The sequence below is a fragment of the Sturnus vulgaris genome, chromosome 2 (assembly GCF_052056855.1).
Source record: "Sturnus vulgaris isolate bStuVul1 chromosome 2, bStuVul1.hap1, whole genome shotgun sequence".
NCBI classification, from domain to species: Eukaryota; Metazoa; Chordata; class Aves; order Passeriformes; family Sturnidae; genus Sturnus; species Sturnus vulgaris.
Window position 1 is genome coordinate 83,780,725 of NC_142244.1, and position 19,690 is coordinate 83,800,414.

Genomic DNA, 19,690 nt, shown 5'->3' on the forward strand with positions numbered 1-19,690 from the left:
CATTTCAGACTAGTTTACAGTTTAGTATTTAATCTAATTTTTGTTGTTATCTCCTTTCAGTTTGCCTATTGCTTCTTATTAAAGGAAATATTTTTAATAAATGAAGAAATACCCCTGCCCCAAAACAAAGACACTACACGAACCCCCCAATCTTCATATGTAATTCATTGTGATATTTGATCTAGAAAAATAATAGTGGCAGAAAAAACCCAGATTAGAATAAGGAATTATGATTGCTTCTATTGACATTGAAACTGATATTAAGACCTGTAGTCAAAGAATACTTTTGTCCTCAGTTTTACAATTACAGTCCTTTTCCTGCAACAGAGGCCTTAGCTCAACTTTTGCACATCCAGATTTGTCTCATGACTATGACATATATGGTGGCATGCATGTATAAACCTTTGGAGACTGATTTATTGGTAGTGAGAATGTATTTTGATAATTTTCAGCATGTAAAATTAAGCTCTTGTATCAATCTTCTCTGAGCTGGAGTGTGTTAACCCCAAATTAGAGCTAGTCATCTTCATCATAAAATAACCATATGTTGAATAATAGATGCTTATCCTCCTCCATAAAATTTTATTTCTTGTCTTCAGAAGAGAGTCTGATAGGATATCTATTGTCCTAGATTCTATTTATTTATTTATTTAAAATAAATTTATTTTGAAACCTCACCTAGTTTTTTGTTTGTTTGTTTTTGTTTGTTGGTTTGGTTTTGTTGTATTTGTTTGTTTGTTTGTTTGTTTGTTTGTTTGTTTGTTTGTTTGTTTTTTGTTTAGGTCTTTCACAAGCTTTCCTTCAGCAGTATCTTCCCAACACTCTTTGAGGATTGCCACCTGATTGTGTGTGGCAATCAGATTTATTTTAATGTCAACATTCAAAGGAGAAGTGGCTTCCACATTTTTACCAGCATAACTATCAAACCTGATGTGTGTGGAAAATCATCTAGTTTTGCACATGAAGACTCTCAATTGCTTTAAGCTGGCATGATGCTTCGAAATGGTTCTGTGGTGATTTAGGCAAGCTGAGAAATTGGTTGTTCTTATCTGTAAGAAGAAAACAGGTTTAAAGCTTAAAAATATGAGCTCACATATATTTATGCTGAACATGTGTTTATATGAGTTCCCAAAATTCTGGAGAAAGGTTTGTTGGCTACTCCTCCTACTCTAGCTTTTAGTGCACTTGAATATCAGCAGAAAAAGTCTCAGGCCATAATGGAGGAAGTGACTTATTGGCAAAAGAAATCTTCTCTGAAGCATCAGAGAAAATAACACCAGAACATCTGGTTTCTGTTTAGACCGGAAGCCCAGAAAAGTTGCCTTCCACTTAAGTTTGTCATTTAGGATATGCAAGCATCTATTTTTGTCTAGTTTCCAAAAGAAGTGAAGATGCTGTCACTGTGTAACCTGTCACTCTGTTCACTCTCATTTTTCTCTTCTTAATAACTTTGGAAACTGCTGGCCAACTTCCAAATCAGACAGAGAGGTAGGTATATGAAAGATACAGACTTCTCATATGGTTCTTGAAAACAGCAGCCAAGCAGAGAAGCTACTTAATACTCTCAGTGAAGATAAGTGATGACGCATGAACTCAGAAAAACATCAGAGAACTTGGGACAACGGTGTTATGATTGGCATAATTGGAGGAGGTGGGGGAACCAAGGCAAATCAAAATCTTCATAGTCATTATTTATAACGTTTTTTTAGAGATCAAGAGACTTACAAATGATGTTACTTACAGCTGACAGGCTGATCCTGACATCTAATAAGGCACAAACACTGGCTCAAGTATTCCCCACAATTAGGAGATATGTCTTTTTGCTACATGGACTACCCAGTATATAAAAACTATACAGAAAAAATAATTTATTCAAATTCAGCTAAAACAGAAAAAAACCTACATCTGTTGGAAATTAGGATTTTGGGATTTAGAGTCTCACATTAGATCAACAGGTAAATGTGGCTCAAAATTAAAGGAGATCCATCCATTTGAGTGTATGTAATCTTGCTGTATGGCCTGAGGTCTAGCTTCCATTTCCTCACTCATATTAGGATTTTCTCTCTCTTTCTAACGAAAATTTCAATTTCTGGGCAAATCTGTGGACAAGACACCTATCTCTTTTCTCTCTTTTTGAGTCCTGTTTCCCCTATACCTTATTCGGCAGTTTTGAGGATTTAATTGTTCCTTACTTTACTGTCCCTGCCTTTTTATTAATTCCATACATTGTTCTCCGTATTGCTCTGCTACAATTATTTATGAGGCAATAACACTAGACTAGGACAAAGGAAAAATAAGTTTTCTGAGGGTTTTTCTTTTATCTTCTAGTTATTTTAAACTTGCATGGTTCTCTGACCTGACTCAGTGTGCCCAGCTGAAGGGACAGGCTGGGGGCAGCTTTATGTTAGGGAAGTGAGGAGAGTTTTAATTCTACCTTATCTCTGAGTGGGATGTAGCCACAATGTTAGAGGAGGACACTGAGCAATACTTGTTGAATTTACTGAGAAAATCACTGTGAAATTTGTCCTCTCCTATGGTGGACAATCTTAATCTGACGTTTATTGTACAAATACCCGAGATTTTCAATATGTTTATACAAAAGTGAACAATCTGTGATTGCTCAGAAGATAGTTGCAATTATTTTTTCCACTATCTATTAATATTCAAACTCATCCATATTATCTGTTTTAGTGTTCACGATTAAAAATAAAAAATGGGAGAAATGAGTAAAATTTCCTATAAATGGATAATGAATACCTGCTTTGAAGAAAGACTTCAATGTTCAGATCCTGTCCCCTCTATAAAACAGTCCCCATGGCAAACTATTATGTTAAACCAATAAAGAGGAAAATGGTATTCCATGCACATGTGAGCTAATAACAACTGGCATGCAGAACATAAACACCACAGTGGGTCACACTAAGGCAGACTGGCAAGCTGCTGTGCTAGCTAAGTTTCCAAATGCCTGAAGATAATTGCCCCAGTATATCCATGCAGAACTTACAAAGAAAAAAATAAGATTATCCCAAGCATGAAACTAGCTGGAAAATTACTCAGCAGTGTTATTGAAAACTCATTTTACTTGCTGTGATATTTAGCTAATATGATTAGCGACATTAAGACGGAGACTTCTGCTATAGTTTGGAAATAAACTCCAACCTACGTATCACAGTGGGAAATTTATTTTGTTCTGTAACATATCAGCATTTCCTGCCTGCATGAAATCTCTTAGACATCCACCTCTGCTTCCTTAGATCACTAGTGTCAATTCAGTACTCACACATGAGCGATAGTTCAGGAGCTCCACACTCAGTGACAATGGTAAGAATGGTAAGAGAAGCATTATTCCAATAATTAATTGCATGGAGCAAAAGTGAAAATATTTTTAAAAATTATTTTCAAGAGATTTGCATGCACAAAATAGTATTTTCATGCTGAGATCCTTTTCAGGCTTTTGCATAGGTGAAATCTATTTTATTTGCATGAGCATATAAGAAACTGAAATGCTGATGCCTATATTTAGTAAGATATAAAAACAGTTTTCCCTTTCTTGGAGTTATTTCCTTACACTGTCCTCACTGACCATACCATCTTCCTACTTAATTTGTTAATTACACCTTCCTCTTTCTTGCAAAGCCTATAATAATTTCAATGTTTAAAATGAAATAATATCATGTATTATATCACAGCACCTGGGGCCCGTGGTTTTAACAAAGACCTCATGTGTTGAGGTCTTTAAAAGAAAGCACAGAACTAGAAATTAATTTTCCCTTCCATAGTTTCTCAAGAGAACACACTGTAAGGCAGATAACAGATAATACACACTCATGGGTGGACTGCAAGCCAAGTTATCAAGTAAGGCAGATATGTATAACGATCAAATTATCTCTGAATGAGACAGTGTCCACTATGATATTTTAAGTACTGTAGCATCTACTAACTTGAAGATCCAGAGGCTAAAACAACTTTTTGTGAAAGTGTGTTTGAAATCAACCATGTAACAGGTGAAAGCTTATGAATTTAGTTCACAGAAGGCAGAAACTTGTCAAGACTGTTGGTATGTTTGCAGGAAATTGAACAGTGCAATTAAGACACCCAAAGACTTGAGTGGGAAGGAGGTAAACAGGCTTCTTGTGCTAAAGAATGGAGAAAAATAGTCATCTTGGAAAAGAGGGAGGAAGCTACCCGGGTTAGAAAATGGGTGCAATTCTGACTAAGTCTAGCCAGTTGGAAGGCTGGGGGTATGTATGAAATCCCACTTACTTTTTCCTCATTTACAGTTTCTAGAGATGCTCCTCTTCATCTGCAGTGTGCTTCCCAGAATTCAAGCTCTGTCTGGGAGACAGGAGCACATGGCATTTTAAAAAAGAGTGGCTTATTTGGCACTATTGTCTTTAACAGAGCTTCAATATCTCCCTATGTGCCTGCATGTACATACACACACATAAGTTGACATTTGTTTCTAGAGAACATAATTCAGATCTTCTCATGCAAACCAAGAGATTCCTAAAGTCATCCTCTCCCATTCCTTTCTCAAAGCAAGCTCAGTTAGGTCAGGCTGCTGGAACACTTGGCCAGTAAACTTTTTATTATCTCCAAAGGCAGTGATTCCACAGCCTTTCTGGGCAGCCTGCTCAGGCGCCCAGTCATCTCCATGGTAGATTTTCCCCCTCTGTGTCTCAAGGGAATTTCCCCCTTTCCAACATGAGACCATCATTTCTCATGCCATCAGTGCATGAGATCTTCAGTCCTCTTCCTCCAGCAAGACCATGGCTCTCTTATCTCTGCATTTTTATTTTGGCAGCTGCAGAGAGCAGTAAGATTTCCCCTTCACCTTCTCCTCTTAGGGCTGAACAAACCCAGTTCTTTTGGCTTCTCCTCATACATCACATCTTGCCAGCTATCCTCTGGACTTGCTTCAGTCTTTCAAAATCTTTCTTGCAGAGGGATACCTCCAGTTGGAAAGTGCAAATGCAGCCTCAAAAGTGCCAAATAAAGTGGAATAACCACTTTTGATCTGCTTTTGATCATAGTGACACTGCTTCAACAACATTGATTTGAGACTACGCTTATTTTGAATAATCTGTATCCTAGTGGTTATAGCATTCTCTGGGGGACATGATAGTTGTGGGTTTTCATTGATTCAATAAGAGAGTCATCTGAATCTCTCCTCTACATCCTGAGTGAACATTACAATCATTAAGGTTTGTATTAAAGAGAAATTGTACATTTGGTGTGGGTCCTGATGCTGACTGGGGATGCTCATTGGATCATGACGTCAAAACAGGTGGAGAAGCATCTGTAAGTTTTACACTAATCTGGTTTACATATGAGAAATGTATTTGTTGATTTAGTACTGCAAAGGTGGAGATACTTCTGTGCATTCTGGACTGCCACAAAAGTCCATAGATTTACCAAAGGAGCCTAGGTAGTTCCAGGATTAGGCAGGATATGAAAACGTCTATTCAGACTAATATGTCTTTGTCATGTATACCTTTGTCATATATAAATTCTTCTTAAATCTTATTCTTGAGCTACCTCTGATTGCTTACAACTTGCACTGCCCTCAGGGATATCTTAAAACACAGCTCATACACAGGCACAAGCTTTCACCCCAAATGGGGTGAGACACTCAAGACTGACTCTACCAAATAGTCAATACATGCAAAAGGACAAGCAAGAAGAATGCAGTATTTGATGTGCCTTGAGGCTTCCCAACATCTTAGGTCACTAGACAACATCTTTCCAAGAGCTTCTCAATAGTAAGCTCTCCACCAAATTTTTAATATATTGAACCCAGCCTCAGCTGGTTTCTGACTGGGTCTCTCCTTTCCACATGGAGCAGATGTACTGAAGCAAAGTGCTGTTGCCAATGAGTTGCAGGAGGAAAAAAATGAATCTAATCTCCAATTTAATGCACTGAATTTTTCAATCCCCTTCCTTCAAAGCAGGGATGGTCCACTGCCTGCACATGCAGAGCCCGGGGCAGGGTTAAAGTGATGGCAATGGTGCCTTGGGCTCATGTTGCTGTGGCTGGGGAACCTGCTAAGCCTTGGCAAGCTGAACCATTCACAGAGCAGGTGCTTAGAGGGGCAGTTGTGCCAAGGGCTCTCAGCTACTTCGGCTAGCCACACTGCTATGTCATTTAATGTGAGGTCAAACAAGCTCTTTCAGAACAGATCAGGATTTTACCAGTACCACAGCCTTACTCTCAGTCAAACTCTCTCACGGGTATGGTTTTACTTTGGAATAAATCAGGTTTGACTTCAGTCACATGCTTTTAATTTACCTAAGACTTTATCAATGTTATCAGCTTAAAAAAAAAAAAAGTGTTGTTTTTTTTTAATGAAATTGCATACAATTTAGTCCTTTATCTTTGCTCTAAGGAAAGTACTGATTAAACAGAAACACCGGACAACAGTGCATGAGAGTCCTGTTGCTTATTTCTTGTATTTGTATGTTACTGTCTGGGAAGATTTGAAGGGTGGACCTCCCCTTATCCCTCTGCTTCAAATACAGGCAGGAAAGTGCTTCAGCAGTAAGTCACGTTTCTCTTGTTTACTCTCATCAAGACCTTTGTGTTGCGTAATTCTTTTGTTTTCCACTGTTGTAATCTCTGATGCACACGGATCCCAGACAATGTAGATGACCCGTGTGGGATGCATGAGGTTCCCTGTCAAGATATTGTTGTTCCTTGCTGGCTGGCATCCAGGTTTAGTACTAAGCTTAAAAAAAAAAAAAAAAGAAAAAAAAGAACAATGGAGATAAATTTAGGCGCTGTTGGGAAAAAGAATCTAGGACACTGTCCATCCCAGCCCTTTGAAGCAACACCCACAAAGCAGTTTCCTGACTTTTTCAGGGATTCCCAGATTTTCACAGCAACTTATGCAACCAAAGCTGACACCACCTGACTAACATTTGGCTAACCCTTTGCAAACTCCTTCCAAATGCAAGCTAGGAAACAGAGCTTGGTGTCCTAAGTTAGAGCCTGACTGTGTACACACTGAGCACAACTGGAAACAGCTGGAGCATGGATGTTGGTTCCAAAGGTGCCAAGGCAAACCCACTACACTGATTTCCTGAAGGCCATTACCAGCCATGCTCTGCAGGCAGGAGTGACCTAGGCCTGATTTTAATTTTGCCAGACAAACACCTACACTAGCACTGAAATTCCTGCTACTAGCTCCTCTAAAATACTGTTAATCACTGACTATGTACACTTATTCATTATTTTAATAGCTTTGTTACATGACTCCGTTTCAAAGGCCCCACTGAGGTATTACTAGCTAAACTGATCACTAATTCCAATTTTATAATATTGTTGTTTCTATGTAGATGTGATGTTTAATTGTTTAAAAGGAGTAGGACACTGTATGTGCCCTAAGCCAGTTTCTCAAGTCAGATTCTGGGGGATGGGGAAGGCCTTGCCCATTCTACACCTCGTACATTTTTCTTGAATGGCTTCTTTTTTTGTGAGTTTTTTCCCTATGTTTCAAAGATTCGCATTCAGTCATTGATGAAATGTTCTCCAGTGCAATTTGCACAGCAGGTTATATCCAAAAAGATGCCATGACAATTTTGATCTGTTGACAGGGGTGGCCAAATGTAATGTTTACTAGTGCAGTGCAAGACCTTTAGTTCCATTTATTAAAGTTGAAAATTTTTGCAATATATTGCTTTGGGTCACATCTTGTAAATTTTTGTCTCATTAATTAAGTTGTTTTTTTGCTAAAATAATATAATTTTCTACAAGATAAAATAACTTTCATTTCAACATCATGCAATTGAAATATTTGCTTTTTAAATTTCAACTAATTTTTGGTAAAAAGGTTATCTTTGAGATTTTTGAAATGAAATTTCTATGTTTAATGCAAAAAAACCCAATCCAATTGCAACTTATTTTATTTTTCGTTTCATCACAAGCATATAAAAATGAATTATAAGTAGGTCATTTTTTTTTTTTCTGATTTAGACAGATATAACAAAAAAAATCCCCACAAACCTTTGATCAGATGTTAAAGCAAATGATCAGATTTAATTTTGTGGGCAAGTCATAGTGTTTTTCTCTCTCCGTCTCATTATGATGTCAAACCATATCACAGAGCTTCTTTCCATCATTTAATGTAAAGATATTGGGTGGAGAATTAAAATGAAGAGCTGGAATGGCACTGCACTTGGAAAGTGAGCAAATAGTTATCAGCAGGTATTTAGCTGGAGCTCCAAGTTGGAAAGCTATTTCAGCATACATCAGTCTTCAAGGATTTCAACAGTACCATGAGATTTTCAAATTTATTTGATACATAATTTGGTAAAATTTGAAAGTTTTTCCTTAGCAGATGTTTTGATTATCTGACTGTAATGATTCTTTTAACCTAAGTAAATTCTTAACTTAATTAAATAGGTATTGTATGTTTCTAATCAGTGTGTGCTTATGTTGTTTCCATTTTGTTTTCAACTTGAATGCTGTCATTTGATAAAAACCTACGCCTTTAAAAGTACCAAACTTTATTAATCCACTTAAAGGCTTAACTGTCTATAAAAATGTACTATATAAATTGGACTTCTTCCCTTCTTCAGTCATCATGGCCAAGCACATAAAGCTTGGGGAAATTTATGCATTTTTACCATCTCTAAATCGTTAGAGGCCAAACCAATTTAAATAGCAATCAGTGACCAAGAACACCCTTTGCTCTCTGAAGGTTTGTTATTTTTCCTTGGTATTCTAATTATTTAATTCAAGCTTGTTAGGTTCAGCTCTGCTGGATGCTTTGCAGTCTGAATTCATTCTGCCTTGCTTAATTTGCCTTTTTCCCTTTGCCATTAGATTGCTAGCTCTCAAGATGAGAACAGAGAACTAACTCACCACTGCATAATATGAAAAGAAGCTGTTTCTTAAACTATTAAAAAAGATAGGATGATCCTTTGGATTTGACACTTGGGACAGAGTTTTTGTGCCTTTTTAATTGTTTTCCAGACTGGGATCATTATCCTTAAGATTTCCCACTTGCAAGACTGAACTCCTCCCATTTTGTAAAGTGTTTAGAGGTCTTAAAAAACCCCAAACTGAAGTTTCCTTGTATTAATTTTTCACTGACCTCAGTGGAGTCAAAGTTTGTCTCTGAGATATCCGGAGGTGATCACAATGGAAATGGGAAGGAACTCACAACAGATCTGAAGGTTATTTTCAGAAGTGGCATCTCCGAGTGGGCTGCAGGGACAAGCATATTATTCTCAAATAAGGAACTCAGCTCACTGAAAGGCAGCATTTTCCCCAAACTTTTAACAGTCTGCCACTTTGGAAATGGCACAAATTTAAACACTCCCCATCATGTTTATTCTGTTTGAAACGTTGACAGGCATTTAACTCTGGTGTGGCTTTTACTATCAATTATTACGTCCCTTGTGTAAGATCTGGTCTCTGAAGTCATCACTGGGAAGAGGTAGAAAAAAAATCTAATAGTGGGCAGATTTTTTATGTCTGTGTCATTCAGATTTATGATATTACAGCTTCTATATGCAAAAGATGCATCTTTTATGGCAAGATAGCTCTTCTAATGTCTTGAAGTGTCCTGAACTCATTACAGCTTTTGACTTGTTCCAGCCTTCAGATTAAAATGGTTCAGGTTACATCATTTTAAACTGCACAAAGGGTCAAGAGACCGTATCATTTCAATGAGGCCACAGTTCATTTGCTTTGGCTCAGGAAAGCCAGAGGATGAAATACATATTAATACTCACAGTTTGAAAGAAGGATTGCAGCCTTGGTATTGCAATGAAGTGAAACATTTCATACATGATGCAGCAAAACAGTCACTGGATTTTTGCCAGTTTGAAGAAGATGGAGGGGAAGAGACAATGTAAAAAAAATATATTAAAAAATGCACCTGGTACCTAAGTTTTTTTTTTTTTTTTTTTAAAGTTTTCATTATGGGGAAAAGCAATATTTGCTTTTTGCTTCATGGAGTTGAAATCAGTCCATTAAGAGGGTGGGAGAAAAGATTAATAGATAAATTCAGCATACTGACTCCTTCATATAGTTAATGGGTTTCATTTTACCTAGGTGATGAGCTGCATTTACATTGACAATGAGTGGAAAGGGAGGAAGTGAGGTTAAATATGTGGTATGGGGAACAAAGTTAATGAAAGCATATTACAGGATTTTACAAAAAAATATATATATATTGCTGTTCATTTAATATAGTCCTTGGGACAAATACATCCCTGGTGTAATCTCATTAAGCTAATGAGATCACATCAGTGATAAATTTGGCTCTTGTATTTGAAGTTTTAAAATGGTGGTGGTATCATAATTTTCTTCTCTGCTTAGAATGCGAATGAGCATTGGAAGCATGAGAAAAAAGAGAATTTTTAAGGATGACAGAGACCAGTGAGATAGAGAGGATGGAAAGTAGAATATTGAGCTAATTTATTTTTAGCTCTCATTGTCCTTGTCCAAACATTTAAAGTTTTGAGCTCTGCACTTCTGTATGTGAATGAACTGTTGCTATCTGAAATCCAGAGTCTTAAAGATGTAAGGCAGCTTTAGCCGTGACAGACACCTTCAAAGTCATGCTCAGCTTCGTTGATCTTAACTGAGCTTTAACACCTTGTCATCATTTGAGTGTCTAAGATGCACACAGCTTGGATGGTGCCTCAGGTAACTACTGTGACTGCTGACCATCCCACAGCAGGTTTCCTAACTGAAACGAAAACTTCCCATCCTCTAAAATATGGCTACTCAAATGCACCATTCATCTACTTATGTCTCCTGTGAATGTGATGTATAAAATACACATAGCATACTCTTCCTCTGTTGATTCCTGGCTTTTGTCCTTGAAAATGGCATGTTCAGCAGTAACAAGCTGTATCCAAGTCCTTTCTTTGATGGCAGGACTTCAAACTGAATGTTGTGAGAGTTCCGGCCAATAAGCTCTTGGATTTTTATTTCACATAATTGATGAAGCAATTGTTGGAGCAGTTGTTGGAGCTGAGACTTGCATCAGTATTTCAGGTATGGGACAGCAGCTCCTTCTATTTGTGGTCTAATGATGAGCAAAACAAATTCCTCTAACTGAGAAAATTACTTGGACCAGTAATATAATATTCAGTGACAAACTGCTAAGGGTAATCTCTCTAAAGTGAGTTCAGTTTACTGCCTCTCTGAAGTTACAAGAGAGATTAGATTCAAGTCTCTTAAAGCACAGGTGAATGACCTCAGAAAGCATCTACTTGATGGTTTCTCTGTCTTCCTGTGGCTTCCCACTGACATAGAAAACTAGACAAAAATGCCCTTAGAGTAAATTCATGGCTGACAATCTGTCTCACTGCAGAGGAACTTCAACCCCGTGCTTCACATGGATCATGTCAGTGTGACAGGAGTATCAGCACTGATTTTCATTATTACTCTGTAAAATTGTGCATAGTCCTGCTTAGATAGTTTTTGAGGTATCTGACTACCCGCATGTATAAGGGAAAAGAGAATATAGCTGCAGTGTAGCAATTCTCTGATTATTCCTGTTTGCCAGAACCAAGAAGCAATCCAGAGATTTCTAAGAGTTATGCCAGCAAATCAAATCTAGCTTTGGAGTGAGCTCAATAAGATTCCATATAAAATAAATTACACTTCTGTGAAATTTGTCCTAAAATCTGCACAGTAATAATTCTTCACTGTTTTAAAATTTTCCTACATTTCTCCTCTTTTTTTTCCCCTCAGTATACCTTTTAATGGCTTAAAAGTCCCTGCAGGGGTTCTCCCTCCCCCCCCAAATATTTTTCCCTTAAATATTTACAGGAATTTTCCAGCTGAGATACCATAACATTATTTTCTTCCATCCTACCTTCTTTTTCTACTCCAGCAGTCTCACAATGAGCTTGTTCTCAGAACGCACACTCAGCTGCACTTTCCTTTTATTACTTATGACAATCTTCAGAGAGCACAGGAGACGCTTTTTTTTTGCTAGAACTTATTCTTCATTCATCATGACAATAACAGAATGCTGAAGACCTTAATAATCTTATGTAATTTCATTTTTGCTGTCAATAATAGATCAAACACATTCTCTCCCCCTTCCACTCTGCCCTCACTAAGGTGTTTTTTAATTTTTCAATAAGATATGTAAAAAGGTAATTATTTTGATTGTTTTACCTGTTATTATAATTATGCAATGTTAATTTCTATTTCACTTTAATGCTTCTGCTATTGTAGCGAGGCACTATTGTTATTGTATAACATTATGTTATATCTATATCTATATCTATATCTATATCTATATCTATATCTATGTCTATCTCCCATTTTTTGTTCAGCTCTATTTTTGGTCTAGAGTGAGGTTGATTAAACTTGTAATGTCTATTCCTTGGCAAATGATGAGATTTTATTTTATTTTATTTTATTTTATTTTATTTTATTTTATTTTATTTTATTTTATTTTATTTTATTTTATTTTATTATTAATTCTAAAATTGACTTAAGTTTTTTACCAAATATTTGGAGACTGAAGGTATGCTCTACCTAAAGATCATTGAAATATCATGCTCTGAGTTAGACCTGTAAATTTTTTATTCTGCTTTTAACATAAAAAAAACTTTACAAATTAAATACATTTCTGAGATTATCAAAATTTTCTATCAGAATTTTTAAAACAAACCTGTCTCTTTACCAGGGCATTTTCTCACTTTTTTTTTCCCTCCATAGAAATAATGTTTTCTAATGTAAGAACATAATTATTGGAAGCTTCTTATTCTACAACAGAGCTGGTAATGTCTTGTAAAGTGTAGAATTCATCTGAAATCAAAGATGATCCTAATCTTTTCAGGAAGAACCTTGGCCCCAGGGAAGACTGGGAGGCAAGAGCAGGGAAATCCTGGTGCTCCTCTGCAAGCAGGAAGATTCCTGCCTAGACCTGAATGGGATCCCACCAGCCCTGCCCTCCTGATCACTGTATCAGGTTTAAGGTACTTAAGTAAAAGAAACAAACAAACAGAAAAGGAGGTAAAAGGGCGTTCTCAGCGCTCAGATAGTGATGAGAAGGGGAAAAGCATGCTATCCCAGTCCTGAGGGAGATATATGGTTACCCAAAGGTGGAGGTAAACAAAAAGCCTGGGTGAAATTTGTCTCTCTTTGAAATGTGCTTCTTCTTTTTTTTTTTTTTTCTTTTATTTTTTTTCCTTTTGACATGGGGGGCCAGGGAGTTAAGAGCCTGGGAACACTTTATTTTGTCTTACTGAATTCAGCAGCCTTTGTGGTATATATGCTCCATTTTAAATGTTTTAACATCTACAAGGCTCTCAATGTAGATGAATGAATGCTGCCATCATTCCAAGCACATCACTTTTATATCTTGTCAGACGGTTACAGTTATTAACAGCAGCATTTAAAATTCACTTTCTTCCTTGAAGAAAGCCCGAACTACAAGATAGAACAAATTACAAGTAGTATGTATAGTGCAGCAGTGCTAAAACTGCTGTCAGCATCCCAACGTGGCCATATGTCTGACATAAAGTACACAAAAGAAAGTGTTGAGGATTGGAGCACAGGCTAATGATAAGTAGGCCGGTTAAACAATAAGCCTCTCAAGTGAGCAATATACATTCTGCTCTGTTTTTCTTACTTTGTGCTGCTTTAAATCAAAGTCCACAGGTCTGCTGTTGCTGGGAGGTTGGACATGTTGTCTGCCAGTAAATAGGCCCTCTGCCAAGAAACTAGAGCTCACTCTTGGTGAAGGAAGAACATTGTTCACTAAAATAGTTTGTCTTTTGATGCCAAAGGAAATCAAATTGTAATCAAGGGCTGAGAACGGACTGAAGTCATAAAGGCTGGCTTGCCTCAGACTTTGGCAGCCTCGCTTGTTCCCAGGCATATTAAATATAATTTACGTTTGCAGAGGGGAGAGGCTTTATTGCACTGGAAATTTGTTTTAAATAACACTTAAGTGAAACACTGTCAAAGGCAGCCAGGGATACACTTCTACTGTCATTTAGATTGCTGAAAATCCAGGATATGTTCATGGTCTTCACTAGATTTGTTCTGAACTTGCATCCGTGTAAATGGATATTTTTGGTAAATGTTGATGAAACAATCACATTTCCTAGGTTCTGGTCACCCATGCTGAGTGGAAAGTTCATGATGAAAGGCTTACTTCAGCTAAAGAAAATATTTATATGTTTTTCTTCTACGTTATCATGCATGTGAAAATTCAGATTAACTATAAATAGCAATATTTGGTTGAAAATTAATGAATGCATATAGGACAGTTGAATCAATTATATCTTTCATCTACAATATATGGAGTGAAAGAAATTTTATTGATAATTTATGTTTAAAAAAATTAAAGTATGTACTTTATGGATGCAGAAAGTAACTTAGGAACACTTCAAAATAAAAGAAAAATATGGGTTTTATTTTCTAAATTAAATTTATCTTTTGGAACAGTAAAACTCGCTTTCATTTCACCATGGATTTAAAAACTAATTTAAAAATAGCCTCTCCCAAGAAGTGATAATTCTACTTTTCAGCGTCTTGTTCATAAGTAGCCAGCTGAGGGAAAATGTTGTTTTAATTTTTTGCACACTTTTGGATGAGATATTTTTCTCCTAACCTGACACTATAGTATAGGTTACATCTGAAATGTGTTTTACAGATTCTTACTGCGTCAAAGCAATGGAATCTGCCAAATAAAAAGTAAAAAGTTTTCTGTGAAGATCTCATTTACAATCAAATTCACTCCTTTTTTTTGCAGCTTTGTCACGCTGCATATAGCATTTGTCAACAAAATAGTTTTAGTTGCATATGTACTATGTAAAGAGAAACTTGGCCCTAGGGCAATCATAAGGTATAATTAAACTACCAAAGAAATGGTTGAGTAGCTGCTTCTTTAAAATGTAGGGGTTTTTTGGGGTTTTTTTTTTTGCTATTTTCAATCTCTCTGCTGGCCACACTATTGAAACAGCACACTTCCTCCTTAGAATGGAAATATTTAGATAAATTTGAACAGCTCACCGAACAGCTCACCTCTCTTCAAGCAACAATTGGCATTTGAAGCAATTTAAGATTAATTCTGTCAAAAGACTAGGACAGTTCATAGACCTTGACAACCAGTTTGGAGGTCTAACACTGTGCCTTGGTGCTTGAATGACCAAAGAGGCGTCTGTCTGATAGGTTTCTTAAAGCTTTGCCTCTGTCTGTGTATGTATTTACCTAAGCTTTGATGATGCCTGACATGTAAAGGACTGGCTTAATAGCCAAACTCTGTCGCCTCAGAGTAACCTGTGGCCTCATGACTAAGCTTTTTCTGGAGGCTCTTTTGAAAGTGTGTGTTATTCATGTCTTCTGTATAAGATACCTAATTTAATTTGACTCAGGGCAGTGGGGCTTAGTAAAAGGCAAGGTGTTTAGGAAATGTGACCTGCATTTCCCACCATTGCCTGAGTCCATGTGTGAATCTAACCTAAGGCACTTAAAAATAACTTGGTGGAAATTTAAACAAAATTGTCTTTTCCTGAAGACGAGACTCTTCTAGAAAAAGAAGTGCTAAAATTTAAATGCTTTATTTTCTGAACAAAGTTACTTAGACTATACTATTGATATTCAATCATTTTACACCAAAATATTAAGTGGTTTTTTTGGTTGTTGTTGTTTGTTTGTTTGTTTTTGTGATGAAACAAGACTAAATCACTGCAGAAGTTCTGGATGTACCCTTACTTACAATATCAATGGTTATTTCAATGGGAAAACAACAAAGTAACATTTTTTTTGCTTTTCAGCATAAAAATACCAGGACTATCAGCTGTAATTCATGGAAGCCCTTTTTCTCAGTTGTAACATGCTTTTAGAAGATACATGATGGAGGCCAAGAAACTACAAAAGACAGAAGGGTGACTGAAGAGGTAAATGCCATGACACTTAGACATGAACTAAGCTTCCTGGCACTTTTGGCAGCCACAGGCACTCCCGAGGATTTGACAAATTGGTGGGTGCTTTTATCTAGTCCATGTCAGTGAACAATACCATATGATATCTGAGCATGGGCTTTTAAGACTAATTAAAGCAGGACATTGCTACAAAATACAATCAGACTAGGAAGTCATTCCAAGAAGTAACTGGAGAGACCTCAATACATATGTTCCCTCAAGTGTATGCAGAAATTATGGTGCTATGGGAGCTTGCACCTGTGGTTCCTGTGAAGATCTGCAGCTCAGATTGTCTCTGAAGTACAGAGATGCTCTGAGATAGCCCTGCACTCTCTCAAGTCCACACAAGGAACTTCCCTCAAAATTGCTTCAGGATTCAGGCCTGCCTGCAATATTCCCTTCTCCAGCACAACACAATCCTGTATCACAGTTTTCAAGCCTTGTCTAACCTTTTGTTGCTCTTTTTCCCCCTCTTCCCTTTCAGCCAATGTGACATAGTGTATTCAGAAGTTAATAGGAACGTTTGTGCATTTCTTGAAATAGGAACAGACTGTTTTAAAAGTTTTTACTTTTATAGATAGATGTGTGGAGATATTTATAGTTTGGTTATATTTTCTGCTTTCCCTTTGTATTGTCTTGTAAACATGTCATGAACATGATCCTTCATTTTTAAAAACAATAGGAGCTGGATGCTTAATTCAGGGGAAGCAAATGAAAGACTCATCTCTATACCTGCAGTTTTCTCAAAAAAAGGTTAATGCTTTTGAAAATCTTATTTGAAATACATATATTGCAAACAAAATAGGAGCAGAAAGAATATTAATATGCCCGACATATCCCATCCACTCCAGGCTAACACTAAAAATCTGGCTATAAAGATATAAAGACAGCTCAGCTGAGTAAGAAAACAGAAATGCTCGAGAGGTTTGAATCTTGCAGCCTGATACTCCCCTTGTCTGTAGATGCTCACCAGCAAATCAACCAGCAATAGCCCATCATTTGCTTGGGAACAGAATGTCTACAATGTACCTGCAGTAGGAAATTGGTCCTACTACTGCTGAAGAGACTGGGCAGCCCATTTCTATCATATTACACTCTTCTGTTGGGCTTTTCTATTTTCTTCTCGGAAGATCCAAAGCCAGTCAGGTCAAAGTTAACAGCTGTTAAAATTGCTATAGGCTTTTTAGAGGAGATGTGAAAACAAATGTGTGCCAGAATTTTGGTTGAGATTGCAATGAATGCATTTTGACAAAGGGATCCTCCCTCTAAACTTATTTCACATGCTAAGAGTTGACAATATGGGAAAAGAGGGCTGATGGGGATACAGTTACTAGCCTGTCACTTTAACAGAGGACTTTTGGAAATGTATTGCCTCCTTGGAAAAGGGTTATCCTTCATGAGGTTTAGTGTCAGATGAAGTACAAAAGATGGTTGAACAGAAAAAATCTGTAAACAATAATATTTTAAGATTTGCCACAGTCATATTAATTATTCTATATTTCTAAATCAATCATCATTCCTAAGTGAAGAAAATATTTTTCAGAGGTCAGGCAATCAGGTGACACAGGCCCTATAGTCATCTCTCTAATTAAAACCATCCAAAATTCCTGTATGGGTATATATTGGTGTAGATGGGCATATATCTGTATTGTGCCTAAAATTAAACACTTGTCTCTATAAGCATCAAGTATAATTTAAAGCATTTTTTCTTGATTATAATACCATTCAGACTAAACAAATATCTGTTATTTCAGCTGCAGTGCAAGCACTTTCTTTCTCTGTGTTTGTCTGAGTTAGAATTAAGTGAAATACAGCATCTCAAATAGGCTGCACTGCTAGGAGTCAGTTCATACAGCCTATTGAAACCATAAGCAGGCAAATTTTGATTTTCATCTACTGAAAATCCAATGCCATGAAACAGTGAAAAAAAGAACAGCCTTATCGTTCAAAAATACAGAAAGCAGTCATCTTGATCACTGATGCAAATAATGGCATGATTTCAGCCAAAGTAAATTTAAATAAACAAATAAACAACTTGAGTTTAAAATCCTTACTCCAGAACAGGTGCTGTTCAAGGAATGTCAGAAACCATGTCAGACAAAGCATAAAAAATTCAGGAGACTAATTTTAGAATATGCTATCAAAAGCAAATATGAAAGACTGTTCAAAGGCAAACATATCTGTTCACTGTGATGTATTCTAATACTGGCTATTCAATTTCTTGTTCAAACTCGAAGGCCCTAAAATAAAAACCTAAACTCAATGCCAATTTCTTTGCCCCCACACACACGCAAACAACTTTAAAGATACATTTTATACTCACTCAATCACTTTACCATGAATATTTTCATTTTGAAACACTATTATTTGACTGCTAACTCCTCAAATGTGATGAATCTGGGTGATAAATAGAAGTCTGCAAAAAAAGGAAAATTTTAGCAAATTTGTCCACTTTTGCAGTCACAAAAGATAAATAATATTAAAAATCCTTGTAAAACACCTCTAACAATAAATCCTGTGATCCAAGTGTTAATGAACAATGAATGGTAGCAGTTTTAGGATACTGGAGTGAAGCCCTTGAATGATATCCACAGACACTTTTTGCCTTCCTCTATGATAATATAGACTTTTGAATATCTTCTTATTCTGTGGAAGACCTTTACAGTTTGCCTCATGCTCTGCAGTTCCACAAGAAGACACAAGGAAAAACAAGCTTAAAATTAAAAGAAAAAGCAAAGCATGTTTTTTCTATTTTGTCAAGAAAGGATGAATAACTGTTGTGTACCTAATATGCAGAGACATCTTAGTATAACAAGATACAGCTTAACTCCTAGAGTCCTTGTTATTTAATCCATTTAGTTCTGCCCAGGGATCACATGAATTTATGGAAACCCCCTGCTACCCTCTTTGTTGACTTCCATCCCTGCTGGGAGATCCCCATCTGCTGGGAAGCAAAAGTCTGCTCTGAACTTTACCTCATTTAACAGAGTGCCACATGTAAATCCAACTTCTTCATTTATTACTTTGACAGAGCAGATGGCAATAGGCCTTTAAAAGACTATAATGTTGCTTAAAACTAGATATATTTGTAGAAATAATAGTTTTAGCTTCTTGGATTCTAGTGCCTGATTTTTAAGAAGAGAATCTGACACAGGCAATTAAATTTTTGAGCCATCAGTACTTAGTGATGCATCATAATTTAGCTGTTTTGAGAAAATCATATTGTGACCAAATAATCATTCATTAAGACAGAAAATACTTTTGTAATGGAAATTTGAGACTCGTGTTTGGTGGCTGATATGAGTGACTAGTTTTCTAATAGCCTTAATCACTGGAGTATTTCTTTACTTGTTCATTTAAGCCCATTAATGAAAACGTATGATGTTAAGTCTAATATCTCCTAACCCTTGATGACTGTTTTGACTTCCAGCATTGTCCTATAAATAACTGTGAATGACATGCACTGAAAATCAAAGAGTATTATTTCACTGTGATTAAAGAGAACAGGTTCACCCAAGACTTCCTTTTCATCCAGTAAGACCACAGAGAAATTCATTGTTGGAGTCAGATGTGATGTACTTCAAAATGTCTTGTCCTTAAAAATCTTGCCCTAAATGCATAATGCAGGCTTTAAAAATAACTTGAAAACTCAATACCAGCCACTGGTTTTTCTTGTAGAAGGCACATAATGGGATAGGGAACATCAAGCACAATCTTAGTACCCTGGGCTTGAAGACTACGAATAATATAAATTACTTATCCTCAAGATCTAGTCTAGTGG

The 19,690-nt window shown here is 36.5% G+C and overlaps 2 long non-coding RNA genes across 2 annotated transcripts in view; one reads left to right on the forward strand and one right to left on the reverse strand.

The window, feature by feature from the left end:
* The window catches only part of LOC148224876 (uncharacterized), a 98,316-nt gene that overhangs the window by 16,510 nt on the left and 62,116 nt on the right, over positions 1 to 19,690 (forward strand). The window lies entirely within an intron of this gene.
* Positions 749 to 18,322, reverse strand: LOC148224877 (uncharacterized). Its single transcript, XR_015801985.1, has 6 exons — positions 18,233 to 18,322; positions 9,739 to 9,813; positions 9,096 to 9,208; positions 6,575 to 6,725; positions 4,264 to 4,335; positions 749 to 1,049 (listed from the first exon to the last, which is right to left on the reverse strand). It is a non-coding gene; the product is annotated as an uncharacterized LOC148224877 (long non-coding RNA).